The following is a 13,418-nucleotide window of genomic DNA, read 5'->3' as shown; positions in this document are numbered from 1 at the left end:
ATCTAAGAGTTTTCTTTACTAGGTAAGTTTATTCCATATAAATTTATTGATCTGAGAGATATATTTGACTTAGTTCTGTCAAATTATTTTATGTTTTCTTCTTTTACTTTTTAAATGTTTACTACAAGTTTTTGGTTTTTCTTTGGTTTAATTTTAGGCTTCTTTATTTTCTTTATAATAATTTAAGTGGTTTCCTTTCTAAAAGCAATATAATATATCCTCTCATTTTTATAGGTTTGAAATGTCTGTTAGCTTAAACTTGTGCAATAATTGGTTTAGTATCAAATTCTTAGGATGTTCTTACTTTTCCTGAGGAAATGTAAATACTGTTTCATAACCTTCTAGCACTGATTGTTTCTGGGATGAATTTCTATATAATTTTCTCTTCATTTTTGGAAAAAGGTAAATTGTTGGGTTATTTCTTGACATCGACTTATTTGTGTAAATTCCTTCTAAAATAAGATGTTGTGAAACTGCTAATTCATTTTCTAAAGTGTTATATAATTTTTCAATCCCACCAGCATTGTTTGAGTTTCTGTTGTTTCACATCCTTACCCATACTTGGTATTTCTAATCCTTTTCATCTTGGCCATATTAAGGGTATACAGTCATTTGTTCTTTGTTTCAGTTTGCATTTTTCTGATGGGTATTGATAATCAAAATTTTTTCAGTATTTATTTACCACTTACATATTATTTACATATGATTTTTATAAAATATAATTACAATATAAATATATTCTATATTACATAAATTATATACATATATAATTTAATAGATATATGTACATAATTTTTTTCCCAATCTATGGGTTGCTTTTTCATTTTCTTAATGGGATATTTAAAAGAGAAGTTATCTTGAGAAAAGAACAAAGTAGGAGGCATCACACCCTTCCTGATTTCAAGCTATATTATAAAAGTATGGTAATCAAAATAATATGATACTGGCATTAAAACATATTGACCAATGGAGCAGAATCAAGAACCAGAAATAAACCCATGCTTATATAGCCAACAAATATTTGACAAGAGGGCCAAGAATAGTCAATGGACAAAAGACAGTCTATTCAATAAATGGTGCTGGAAAAATTGTAGATATTCCCATATAAAATAATTAAACTAAACACCTGTTTTATACCTCTCACGAAAATGAACTCAAAATGGATTAAAGACTTAAGTATTAAGTTTGGAAGTCAAATAACTCCTAGAAGAAAACATAGAAACAAAGTTTGAAATGGTCTCGGCAATTTTTTGCATATGACACCTACCTAAAGCACAAGTAACAAAGTCAAGAATAAAGAAGTGAGTCTACATCATACTAACAAGCTCTACACAGAAAACAAAAACAAAAACAACAAAAAAATTGACTAAAGTGAAAATGGGGGAAAATACTTGCAAACTTCAAAATAGGAAAAAAATACTTGTAAACTATATATCTGATAAGGAGCTAATATCCAAAAATATAAAAAAACAATTCATACAACTCAATAGCAGAGCCCCCCAAATAATACAATTAAAAAAATGGGCAAAGGATCTGAATAGACTTTTTCCAAAGAAGATATACAAATGACCAACAAGTACATGAAAAGGTGTTCAACATCACTAATCATCAGGGAAATGCAAATTAAAACCACAATATCACCTCACATCTGTTAGAATGGCCATAATAAAAGAGATAAGAGATAACAAATGCTCATAAGGATGTGGAGAAAAGGAAACACTTGTGCATGGTTGGTAGGATGGTAAGTTGGTACAGCTACTATGGAAAACAGTAAGGAGGTTCCTCCAAAACTTAAAATTAGAACTACCATATATCTGAAGGAAATGAAAACACTATGTGAAAAAGATAATCTGCACCCCTATGCTAATTAATGATAGCATTATTTACAATAGCTAAGACATGGAAACAACCTAAGTCTCCATACATGGATGAATAGATACAAAAGTTGTGATATATTGCAACTACATGGATGGAACTGGAGGGTATTATGCTAAGTGAAGTTAGAGAAAGACAAAAATCATATGACTTCTCTCATATGAGGACTTTAAGAGACAAAACAGATGAACATAAGGGAAGGGAAACAAAAATAATATAAAAACAGGGAGGGGGACAAAACAGAAGAGACTCATAAATATGGAGAACAAACTGAGGGTTACTGGAGGGGTTGTGGGAGAGGGGATGGGCTAAATGGGTAAGGGGCACTAAGGAATCTACTCCTGAAATCATTGTTGCACTATATGCGAATTTGGATGTAAATTTTAAAAAAATAAAGAATAAAGTTTTTTTTTTAAAAGTTGTAGTATATACATACATGCATACATACATATAAACACATACACACACACATATACAATGGAATATTATTCAAAATAAAAAAGAACAAAATCTTGCCATTTGGGAAAACACCAATCGACCTTGAGGACATTATGTTAAGTGAAATAAAGACAAATACTGTATGATCTGACTTATATGTGGAATCTAAAGAAACAAAAAACAAAAAAATAGGGTGCCTGAGTGATTCAGTCAGTTAAGTGTCTGACTTCGGCTCATGTCATGATCTTGTGGTTCCTGAGTTCGAACCTGCTTCAGATTCTGTGTCTCACTCTCTCTCTGCCCTTCCCCTGCTCACACACACACACACACACACACACACACACACACCCTCTCTCTCTCAAAAATAAACATTAAAAAAAAATTAGGGGCGCCTGGGTGGCTCAGTCGGTTAAGTGTCTGACTTCAGCTCAGGTCATGGTCTCACGGTCCGTGAGTTCGAGCCCCGCGTCGGGCTCTGGGCTGATGGCTCAGAGCCTGGAGCCTGCTTCCGATTCTGTGTCTCCCTCTCTCTCTGCCCCTCCCCGGCTCATGCTCTGTCTCTCTCCGTCTCAAAAATAAATACACGTTAAGAAAAAAATTAAAAAACCAAAACCAAAACAAACAAACAAAGAAAAAAACCCTCCAAATTCATAAAAAAAAAAAAAAAAAAAGATCAGATGTGTGGTTACCAGAGGCAGTCGGTGGAGGAGGGTGGAATCTGATGAAGGTGATCAAAAGTTACAAACTTTCAATTATAAGATAAATAGTACTACAGATGCAATGTACATGAGGACTATAGTTAACACTGCTGTATGGTATGTTTGGAAGTTGTTAAGAGAATAAATTCTAGGAGTTCTCATCACACAGAATAAGACATTTTCTTTTTCATTTTTTTTGTATCTATATGAGGTGATAAACATTAAACTCATCGTGGTAATCTCTTCACAAATATCTAAGTCAAACCATGCTGTACACCTTAAATTTATACAATATTGTATGTCAATTATATCTCAATACTTGGGAAAAATAAAACAAAGATACTGTTTTAAAACCTAAAGTGATGGGGCGCCTGGGTGGCGCAGTCAGTTAAGCGTCCGACTTCAGCCAGGTCACGATCTCGCGGTCCGTGAGTTCGAGCCCCGCGTCAGGCTCTGGGCTGATGGCTCGGAGCCTGGAGCCTGTTTCCGATTCTGTGTCTCCCTCTCTCTCTGCCCCTCCCCCGTTCATGCTCTCTCTCTGTCCCAAAAATAAATTAAAAAAAAAAAAAAACCCTAAAGTGATAACAATAACATTTATTAAATCCACTCCAAAAGGAACTAAGACTGTACCTGTGTCAGAACAAAAACTATATAATACAGATTTACACGTAGGGAATGGATAATAAAACAATCCTGAGTGGGCAGCATGGAAGAAAAGAAGAAAGGCAGTTATCACTATGGGATTTTTCAGCACCTCTATAGCATCAAGCAATGAAAAACAATTCAGTAAGGATAAGCTGGATGAGCACTGTAAACCAACAACAGCTGATAATTAAGAAGAAACTGAAAAGGAGAAAAGGAGTAGGAAAGTCAGAATCATTAAAGGATTTTTACAAAAGAATATGAGATTTTACGTTAGTCCTAAGACATATAGCTGTTTTTTGCATCCTACCTTGGGATGAAGTGTGGCCTTACCTTGACAGATAAATTTAAAGACTGAAGAGATTTCCTGGCATTGAGCATCACTTCAGGATGTCAACAGAATCAGGATGATCTCAGCATGGATGCCTGAAATTTATGTATTCAAACAATTATATCTCAAATTCCACATGTTCACTCAATAATCTTAACTTTTTTTTTTTTTAATTTTAGAGAGCAAGCATGAGTAAGGGAGAGGGGCAGAGGGAGAGAGAGAATCACAAACAGGTTTCATGCTCAGCACATGGCCTGACGCGAGGTTTGATCTCAGAACCATGGGATCATGACCAGAGCCGAAATCAAGAATCAGATGCTCAACTGACTGAGCCACCCAGGCGCCCCTCTCTCAATAACTTTATAACCAGTGCCCCAGTCACTTTATTTCCTTATTTTATTAAATAACTTATTAAATTATAAAATTTACAAAAAACATTTTAAAAATTAAAGAGTTTTTAATTTTGATAAGTAAATTTAACATTTTTTGCATTTATGATGGGAGCTTTTGGCATGTTATCTCAAAAATCTTTCTCTATCCCAGTTCTGTAATAATTTTGCCTTGGTTTTCTTCTAGAAGTGTAACAAAGTTTTTGCCTTTATGTTCAGATCTCTGATCCATTTCAAGTTAAATATCTGTATTTTTTTTGAAAGTTAAATCAATTTTACATTTCTAGAATAAGTACTACTTGGTAATGATATATTATTTTTATGTTTTGCTGGATTAGATTTATAATATTTTGATAAAAATTTTTTCATCTATGTTCATGAGGGATATTGATCTGTAGTTTTGTTTCCTTGCAATGTCTCTGTCTGGTTTTAGGGTATTAGGACAATGTTGGCCTCCTAAAATGAGTCGGAAGTATTTCATTCCCACTGTTTCCTCAAATCTGTATAACATTAATGTCATTTTTCTTTTAATATTTTCTTAAATTTACTAGTCCTTCCACGTGGGAGTGATGTTTTTTTTTTTTGTTTTAGAGGTGGGGAGTTTTTAAATAATAAATTTCATTTTTTTTTAATAGGAGAATTTTTCATATATTTATTTTTTCCCTGTGTCAATTTTGTTCAACTGATCTCTTAGACATTTTCAATTTTATCAATTTTAAGTAATCCATTTTCCCATGAAATATGTCCGTTTATTCTTTTAATGTATATAAGCTCTATAGAGTTTTCTCCTTTTACATTCCTATCTTTGGCAATTTTTGTCTTCATTTTTTTCTGATCAGCCTAGCAAGGGGTTTATCGATTTTACTGATATTTGTTCAACTGATTTTTTTTAACTTATTATTTTGATTCATTATTCTATTCCTTATTTCATTCCTTCTACTTATGTTGGGCTTAATTTTTTTTACCTTTTTAAATAGAAGCTTAGGGGCGCCTTGGTGGCTTGGTCGGTTAAGCATCCGACTTCGGCTCAGGTCATGATCTCACGGTCCCTGAGTTTGAGCCCCGCGTCGGGCTCTGTGCTGACAGCTCAGAGCCTGGAGCCTGTTTCAGGTTCTGTGTCTCCCTCTCTCTCTGCTCCTCCCCTGTTCATGCTCTGTCTCTCTCTGTCCCAAAAATAAATAAACGTTAAAAAAAATTTTTTAAATAAAAAAAAATAAAAAAAATAAATAGAAGCTTAGATCATTGATTTTTTAAATTATTTTTTAAAAATATCAATAATAATAGATATTAATATCATTTAAAAAATATTTGCACTTAAAAGCTATAAATTTCCATGTAGGCATCACTTTAGCTGCCCCTACAAATTTTAATGTGTTACTCTCACTTTAATTCAAAAATAATTTCATTTCATTTCATTTCATTTCAATATTTGTTTTCTAATTCACTATGTTATTTATTCATTGAATCTGGGTTATTTAAAACTGTATAGTTTAATTTTCAAATATTTAGGTATTTATTTACAGATAAATTTTATTTATTTTTATTTTATTTCATTATGGTCAGAGAATAATGCTGTATGATTTTGGTTATTTTACGTTTATTAGAATTTTTTGTGGCTCAACGTAAAATCTATTTGATGAATATTTCCCATGCACTCAAAACAAGTATGTATTTTTTGTTAAATGTAGTTTTCTATATTTCAATTTAGGTCAAACATGATGATATTGTTGTTCATGTCTTCTATAAACTTAGTGATTTTCTGTAGATTTCCTTTATCAGTTACTGAATTGTGTTGAAATCTTCAACCACAATTACAGATTAATTTAATTTTCCTTTCAGTTCTCTTAGTTTTGGTTTCACGCATTTTGAAACTCAGTTATTAGGTGAATACAGGTTTAGGATTTTTATGCCCTCTCAATGAATTGATCCTTTAATTATTATAAGATGACATTCTTTACTTTGGTAATATCATTTCACTTTAAATTTATTTTGTCCGATATTAATACAACCACTTTAGCTTTTTTACAACTAAAGACCTACCATTGTCTTTATATTCAAAGTGATTATATGCACACCATCAAGTTTGCTTTGCTTTTTCATCTAGCCTGAAAATCTGTCTTTAATTGGATTATTAGAACAGTTGTGTAGAACCAAATTTCTCTCTGGCATTATTTTTATTCAGTCTAAAATAACTTCCTTAATCATTTCTGATAGTGCTGGATTGTGATACATTTTCTTAGCTTTGTCTGAAAATGTCTTTACTTTGCCTTCATTTTTGAAGGATATTTTAACTAGATATAGAATCTGATTGTAGATTTTTTTTCTTTCTGTCAGTACTTTCAAGATGTTTTTTCCATCACCCTCCAGCTTATATTGTTTCTAATGAAAAGTCAATATTAATTCTTATCTTATTAATTTCACTACAAGTAAAATGCTTTTTTTTTGTCTTGGGTTCATTTAAAAAATTTTTTGTCATTAATTTTCAACAATTTAAGTCTGTTGGTATGATTTTCCTGGTGTATACTCTGTTGGGAACTAACTAGACTTCAGGCTGTTGGGAATATATGATTTTCTTCAAATTTGAAAAATATTTGACTGCTGTATCATCAAAAAATTTTCCATTCCCCCTTCCTTCTGGGACACTATCTGTACTTATGTTAGATTACTCGATATTGTCCACACTCACAGAGTCAATGTGTTCATTTACTTTTGGCCCTTTTGTTCTTTGTTCTGTAAACAGTTTGTGGTTGTTTGCTACATCTTCAGTTATCTTTTTAAGTTTATTTATTTATTTTGAGAGAGAGAGAGAGAGAGCAGGGGAGGAGCAGAGAGAGAGAGAGAGAGAGAATCCTAAGCAGGCTCCACACTGTCAGTGCAGAGCCCAATGCAGGGCTCAAACTCATGAACTGTGAGATCATGACCTGAGCTGAGATCAAGAGTCGGACACTTAACAAACTGAGCCACTAAGGTGTCCCAGTTCATTAACCTTTTATTTTAGTGTACAGTCAGCTATTAAGCTCACTGTTGTTTTTGGGTTTTGTTTTTCTTCATTTTGGAAACATTTTTTACATCTAAATGTTTCATTTTAGTTCTTTTTTCATATCTTTCACTTGTCTCACTTTCATATTTCCTCTCTTTCAAAATATTTATAATTAGTATTTTAAAGAATGTGTCTGCTAATTTCATCATTATATTTATTTCTATTAATTAATTGCATTCCTAGTTATTAGTTGCTTTTTCCTGCATGTATAGTAATTTTTTATTGAATACTGAGTATGAGTTTTATGTTGCAGAGTCTGGATTTTAGTCTTTCTTTAAAGAATGCTGAGTTTTTTGAACTATTGGGACCTCATGAAGATAAAAAGCTTCTGCATAATGGGGCGCCTGGGTGGCGCAGTCGGTTAAGCGTCCGACTTCAGCCAGGTCACGATCTCGCGGTCCGTGAGTTCAAGCCCCGCGTCGGGCTCTGGGCTGATGGCTCAGAGCCTGGAGCCTGTTTCCGATTCTGTGTCTCCCTCTCTCTCTGCCCCTCCCCCGTTCATGCTCTGTCTCTCTCTGTCCCAAAAATAAATAAACGTTAAAAAAAAAAAGTTTAAAATAAAATAAAAAAGCTTCTGCATAGCAAAGGAAACAATGAACAAAACTAAAAGGCAACCAACGGAATGGGAAAAGATATTTGCAAATGACAATCAGACAAAGGGCTAGTATCCAAAATCTATAAAGAACTCACCAAACTCCACACCCAAAAAACAAATAATCCAGTGAAGAAATGGGAAGAAAACATGAATAGACACTTCTCTAAAGAAGACATTCAGATGGCCAACAGGCACATGAAAAGATTCTCAACGTTGCTCTTCATCAGGGAAATACAAATCAAAACTACACTCAGATATCACCTCACGCCAGTCAGAGTGGCCAAAATGAACAAATCAGGAGACTATAGATGCTGGAGAGGATGTGGAGAAATGGGAAGCCTCTTGCACTGTTGGTGGGAATGCAAACTGGTGCAGCCATTCTGGAAAGCAGTGTGGAGGTTCCTCAAAAAATTAAAAATAGACCTACCCTATGACCTAGCAATAGCACTGCTAGGAATTTACCCAAGGGATACAGGAGTGCTGATGCATAGGGGTACTTGTACCCCAATCTTTATAGCAGCACTTTCAACAATATCCAAATTATGGAAAGAGCCTAAATGTCCATCAACTGATGAATGGATAAAGGAATTGTGGTTTATACACACAATGGAATATTACTTGGCAATGAGAAAGGATGAAATATGTCCCTTTGTAGCAACATGGATGGAACTGGAGAGTGTTATGCTAAGTGAAATAAGTCATACAGAGAAAGACAGATACCATATGTTTTCACTCTTATGTGGATCCTGAGAAACTTAACAGAAGACCATGGGGGAGGGGAAGGAAAAAAAAAAGTTAGAGAGGGAGGGAACCAAACCATAAGAGACCCTTAAAAACTGAGAATAAACTGAGGGTTGGTGGGGCATGGGAGAGAGGGGAAAGTGGTGATGGGCATTGAGGAGGGCACCTACTGGGATGAGCACTGGGTGTTGTGTGGAAATCAATTTGACAATAAATTTCACATTAAAAAAAAAGAATAAACACTAAAAAAATAAAATAAAAATAAAAAATGAAAAAAAATGTTGAGTTTTGCTGTGGCATTGTTATTTCATCCATTCAAGGTTTTTTAAAAAGCTTTGTTCAGGTGATGACAGAATATTCTTAATATGGCCAAATTTAGCCCTATTACTAAAACGGGACCATTTTGGGATCTCTACGGAATGCCTTGATTGCTCAACAATGTTTCTCCATTCTGGCTGCTCTAAATTCAAATATTTCCCAGGTGTGTTCATGCTCTCCTTTCCTGCTCTGCAGTCTGTAAACTGCCTCCAGTTAGAAAGTGGAATGATTGAGAAGCGCCTAGGTGGTTCAGTTGGTTGGGCAACCGACTTCGGCTCAGGTCATGATCCCAGAGTTTGTGAGTTTGAGCCCCGCGTGGGGCTCTGTACTGACAGCTCAGAGCCTGGAGCCTGCTTCTGATTCTGTGTCTCCCTCTCTCTCTCTGCCCTTCCCCCACTCATGCTCTGTCTCTCTCTGTCTCAGAAATAAACATTAAAAAAAAATTAAAAAAAAAAGAAAGTGGAAGGATTGAATAACTTATTTCATTTGTTTCCCTTCTCTTTAGGATCACACTCTTCTACTGCCTGTTTTTCAAAATCTGAACACAGTTCTTCCCCACATTTTGTCCAATTTTTTAGTTGTTTATGGTGGAAGCACTAGTGTAGTATTTTTTACTTGTTTTATTTATTGTCTTTTTATTATAAGATAAAATCACAGAAAAACACACAAAAGAAAATGTAGCTTAGTGAATTACTATAAGGGTAAATTCCTGCTTTGTTTTAAATGTTTGTATCCCCCTCCTTCAAAATTCTTAAATTGAAATCCTAATCCCCAAAGGTGATGGTATTAGTAGGTGGAGACTTTGGGTTAGTTCTCTTATAAGAGGTTCCAGAGAACTCCCTGGCCCTTTCTGCCTACTGATAATACAAGAAGTCTGTGACTAAGAAGAGGGCCCTACCCAAGCATGCCAGTGCTATGATCTTAGACTTCCAGCCTTCAGAACTGTGAGAAATAAATTTATGTTGTTTATAAGCTACCCAGTCTGTGGTATTTTGTTATAGCTACACGAATGGTCTAAGAGAATACCCTTATAACCACCATCCTGGTCAAGAAACAGAAATTGGTTAACCATCCCAGAAGCCTCTCTGTGTGCCCTTTTGCACAGATAGCCCCCTCCCACCCATATACACTATTGCAACTTTTATGACACTCATTTCCTTGTTGTTTTTATGGCTTTTAATGATCCAAGTGGACATCCCTAGACATTATAGTTTAGTCTTACTCATTTTTCTTAACTTGAATGGTCTTTTAAGACTCCTTTTACATACAGGTGTTCCTGGTATCCCTTCTTTTCCTTACTATTTATTTGTTGAAGAAATGAGATGTTTGTCCAGTCTGGTTTCTCATAGTCTGGATTTTTTTTATTACATACTTGTGATTCAACATGTTCTATTTTATTCTATTTCCTGCAAACTGTCTTCAGGATCTAGAAGTTTGATAAAATTACACTTTTATCCCCTTGGTAAGACTATAATCTTTCATCTAAAGGTACACATAATTTGTTTTCTCTCAATTTTGATGCAGCAGCCATTTGTGCTCAATGTCTAAATTCCAGTTCATTGGTATTTATAAAGTACCTATGATATGCTAATATTTGTATTGATTAGCTAGAATAAGTTAATAAGAAGACAATTCCTCATTTGATACTTACCAAGTGGTATAGTTCATTTAGGAAAGGAGAAATGAATGCTTCCTTCTCTTTTTGGTTTTTTTTTTTTTTTAAGATAATGATTTCTGACTGTATTAGTTTTTTTCAGTTGCTGTAACAACCACAAACTTGGTGCCTTAAAACAACATCTATTTATTCTTTGATAGTTCTAAAGGCCATAAGCCTGAAATAAATCTTTTGCAGCTAAAATCAAGGTTTCAGCAGGACCACAATCACTACAAACATTCTAGGGGAGAATACTTTCCAGAGACCAGTGCTGTATGCCCTTGCATTCCTTTCCTCCCTTCCTCCATCCTCTTCCTCTATTTCTATCACATGACATTCTTTTTTGTCTGTAGTCAAATCTCCCACTGCCTCCCTTATAATAGTACTTGTTATTATATTTAAAAGTCAGAGGGTGAGAGAAAGAGAGAGAGAGAGTCCCTATCTCAATATCTGTAACTTAATCACATCTATGAAGATCCTTTTTCCATATAGTAAAATTTCTAACAACTGAGCATCTTTAGAGGCCTGTCACAGTGACCAATGAAGTCTTCAAAACCTACTGTTTAATATTGTTATGAAATCACAAATTTTAACATATTTGATTAGTTTAAATCCATTGTGATCTTTATATAACCTATGGCCAATGAGGGATTCAATTTGACTTCTGAATTCTTTTGATTATTTCTCTGATATGCAGTATTTCAAGATGTTCTAGTACATTTTTTTGCATAAACCTAGAGTCAGTCATTTCTTGAAGCAGCCATGGTTTCCTTAAAAAAGGCAGTGGGGGGCAGGGGGAAATGTCAAAATGATAATCTGGAAACCAGGGCCACTATTTGCTTCTGGTTGGTAATTTGTTTTTTCTAGGATTTTACAAATTCAGAGTTTTTATACAGCCTTTTCAGTTTTTTAACTCTTTTCTTCCATACTGATAATCTGCTTCTCAAGGTCACACAAATAGATTTAGAATATATAATTAGTCATTTGCTTTGTCCCATTTATGCCTTGTCGCATTTAAATATTTTAAATGTGTTATTCTATTTTTTGGCATAAAGCATTGATGTTAAAAAAAATCCCGTGATAATATCACTTTGATGCCTTTATTAAACATGTGCTCTTTTCCCTGGATTCCCAGAGGATTTTTTTGTTTCTTTAAAGTCCAGTCATTTTATTAGAATATGTCTTGGTCTTGATTTTTTGGGGTTGATATTATCAGGTAATAGAGTGCTCTATTAACATATACTTTATAATAATACTTTCAGCAAGTTTTTAGTATTCTTTTTTTTAAGGAACTGTTATTTCATATGTTGAATTTTCTTTTTGTATCTTCAGTATTTGTCATTTTCTCTCATATCCCTTTTATCTCTTCATTTTGTTTGATTTTTGTTTTAATTCTCTTCTTTTAATCTACTATTTCTAACAAGAGATTACTTGAGTTTGGGGTGTATATTTTCTCTAGTTTATTTATCAGATCTGGTATAGTTTTCAATTATTTTTTGAGCTGTATCAACTAATTTCTGAGTTTTCCTAGTTCTGATTGTTTTTTCATATCTTGTATCTTTTCCTAATTTTTTATCTCATTTTGAAGTGGTATGTTTCAATTTGCATGTATGTTGAATATATCTTTCTAGCATGTTTTCTTTGCCTATAGGTTTATTCTATTATTGTCATGTTTTCTTATAGTTATTTGTCTGGTATTTTATTTCAATAGTTTTCTAATGTTCATTTCTATGTTGATTTAGTTTTCATAACTTCTTAGAAGATTTAGTTCAGATAGCTTCTCTGCTTAGATTCTTTTTATATTATTTTCATATATTAGTAAAACTACAATGGCTTGCTTGGGGCAGATTCTAGCTGCTTCCCTTTCCCTTTTATCTGGACCACCTTTTTCCTTCATTTCAGTTGTTCCTAATCTAAACAATTTTGTTTCATCCCAGCAGTTTCTGTTCAGTATGAAGCCTTGTACATGGAGGAAGCCCTAGTGGGTCAGTTATGAAAACTTATAGGAACTAGCCAACTTACTGGTTATTGGAAAATGTTAAACCTCTTCCAGTTTTAGCTACTATTCTCCAATTGAATTGCTATGATTTCCAGTGAATAACTTTTACTTTATGTGGGGTTCTTCAGTTCTCAGGTCATTCGATACTCCATTACCTCTCTCTGCTTTTCCCTGAATAGACACTGACAAGATACAATGGTTTCTCCCTACCTTCTTGTATTCTGAGGCTGCCAGAGTAAAACTTTATTAGGGTGATGCTAATAGAAATAAGATACAAATGGTAACAAAAAGAACAGTTTCTTTCTTGTTTGTCTTGTGACAACCCTTTATTGCCCCCTATTGCCAGAACTTAACAGGGAGTAAACTGACCAATCAGAAATTCAATTTTCAGAGTTCTAATTCCAGCATTACAAAGCAAAATATAGAAGAGTAAATTTGAAGCTGAGATATAATACCTTAAAAACTGGCTTCTGTTATATGCTCTTTGTAAACCGTGCCTTTTGTCATTGTATAGTCTTTATTTTATTTAGAACTTTTAATCTTAATACATTTTATCCGATTTTGTATATGCAATTGCTTTTCTTTTATGCCATTGTTTTATTTTCAACATTTCTTCACTGCTCTGTTTAAACACTTTTTTTAAAAGAATATATTGATAGGTTTCGGTTTTGTTTTGTTTTTTTTCAACCCAATCTGAG

General features: G+C 33.7%; 1 protein-coding gene across 3 annotated transcripts in view; it reads right to left on the bottom strand.

The window, feature by feature from the left end:
- Nucleotides 1-13,418, bottom strand: part of SLC9A9 (solute carrier family 9 member A9) — a 703,780-nt gene that overhangs the window by 677,390 nt on the left and 12,972 nt on the right. For all 3 annotated transcript variants that reach the window (XM_043595208.1, XM_043595207.1, XM_043595209.1), the window contains exon 4: nt 3,987-4,079. The gene's annotated coding sequence lies outside the window, so the exon portion shown is untranslated. The remainder of the gene's footprint in view (nt 1-3,986; nt 4,080-13,418) is intronic.

The sequence above is a fragment of the Prionailurus bengalensis genome, chromosome C2, assembly GCF_016509475.1.
Source record: "Prionailurus bengalensis isolate Pbe53 chromosome C2, Fcat_Pben_1.1_paternal_pri, whole genome shotgun sequence".
Taxonomy (NCBI): Eukaryota; Metazoa; Chordata; class Mammalia; order Carnivora; family Felidae; genus Prionailurus; species Prionailurus bengalensis.
The sequence above is the reverse complement of the archived record's forward strand: the minus strand, read 5'-3'. Positions and strand labels throughout refer to the sequence as shown.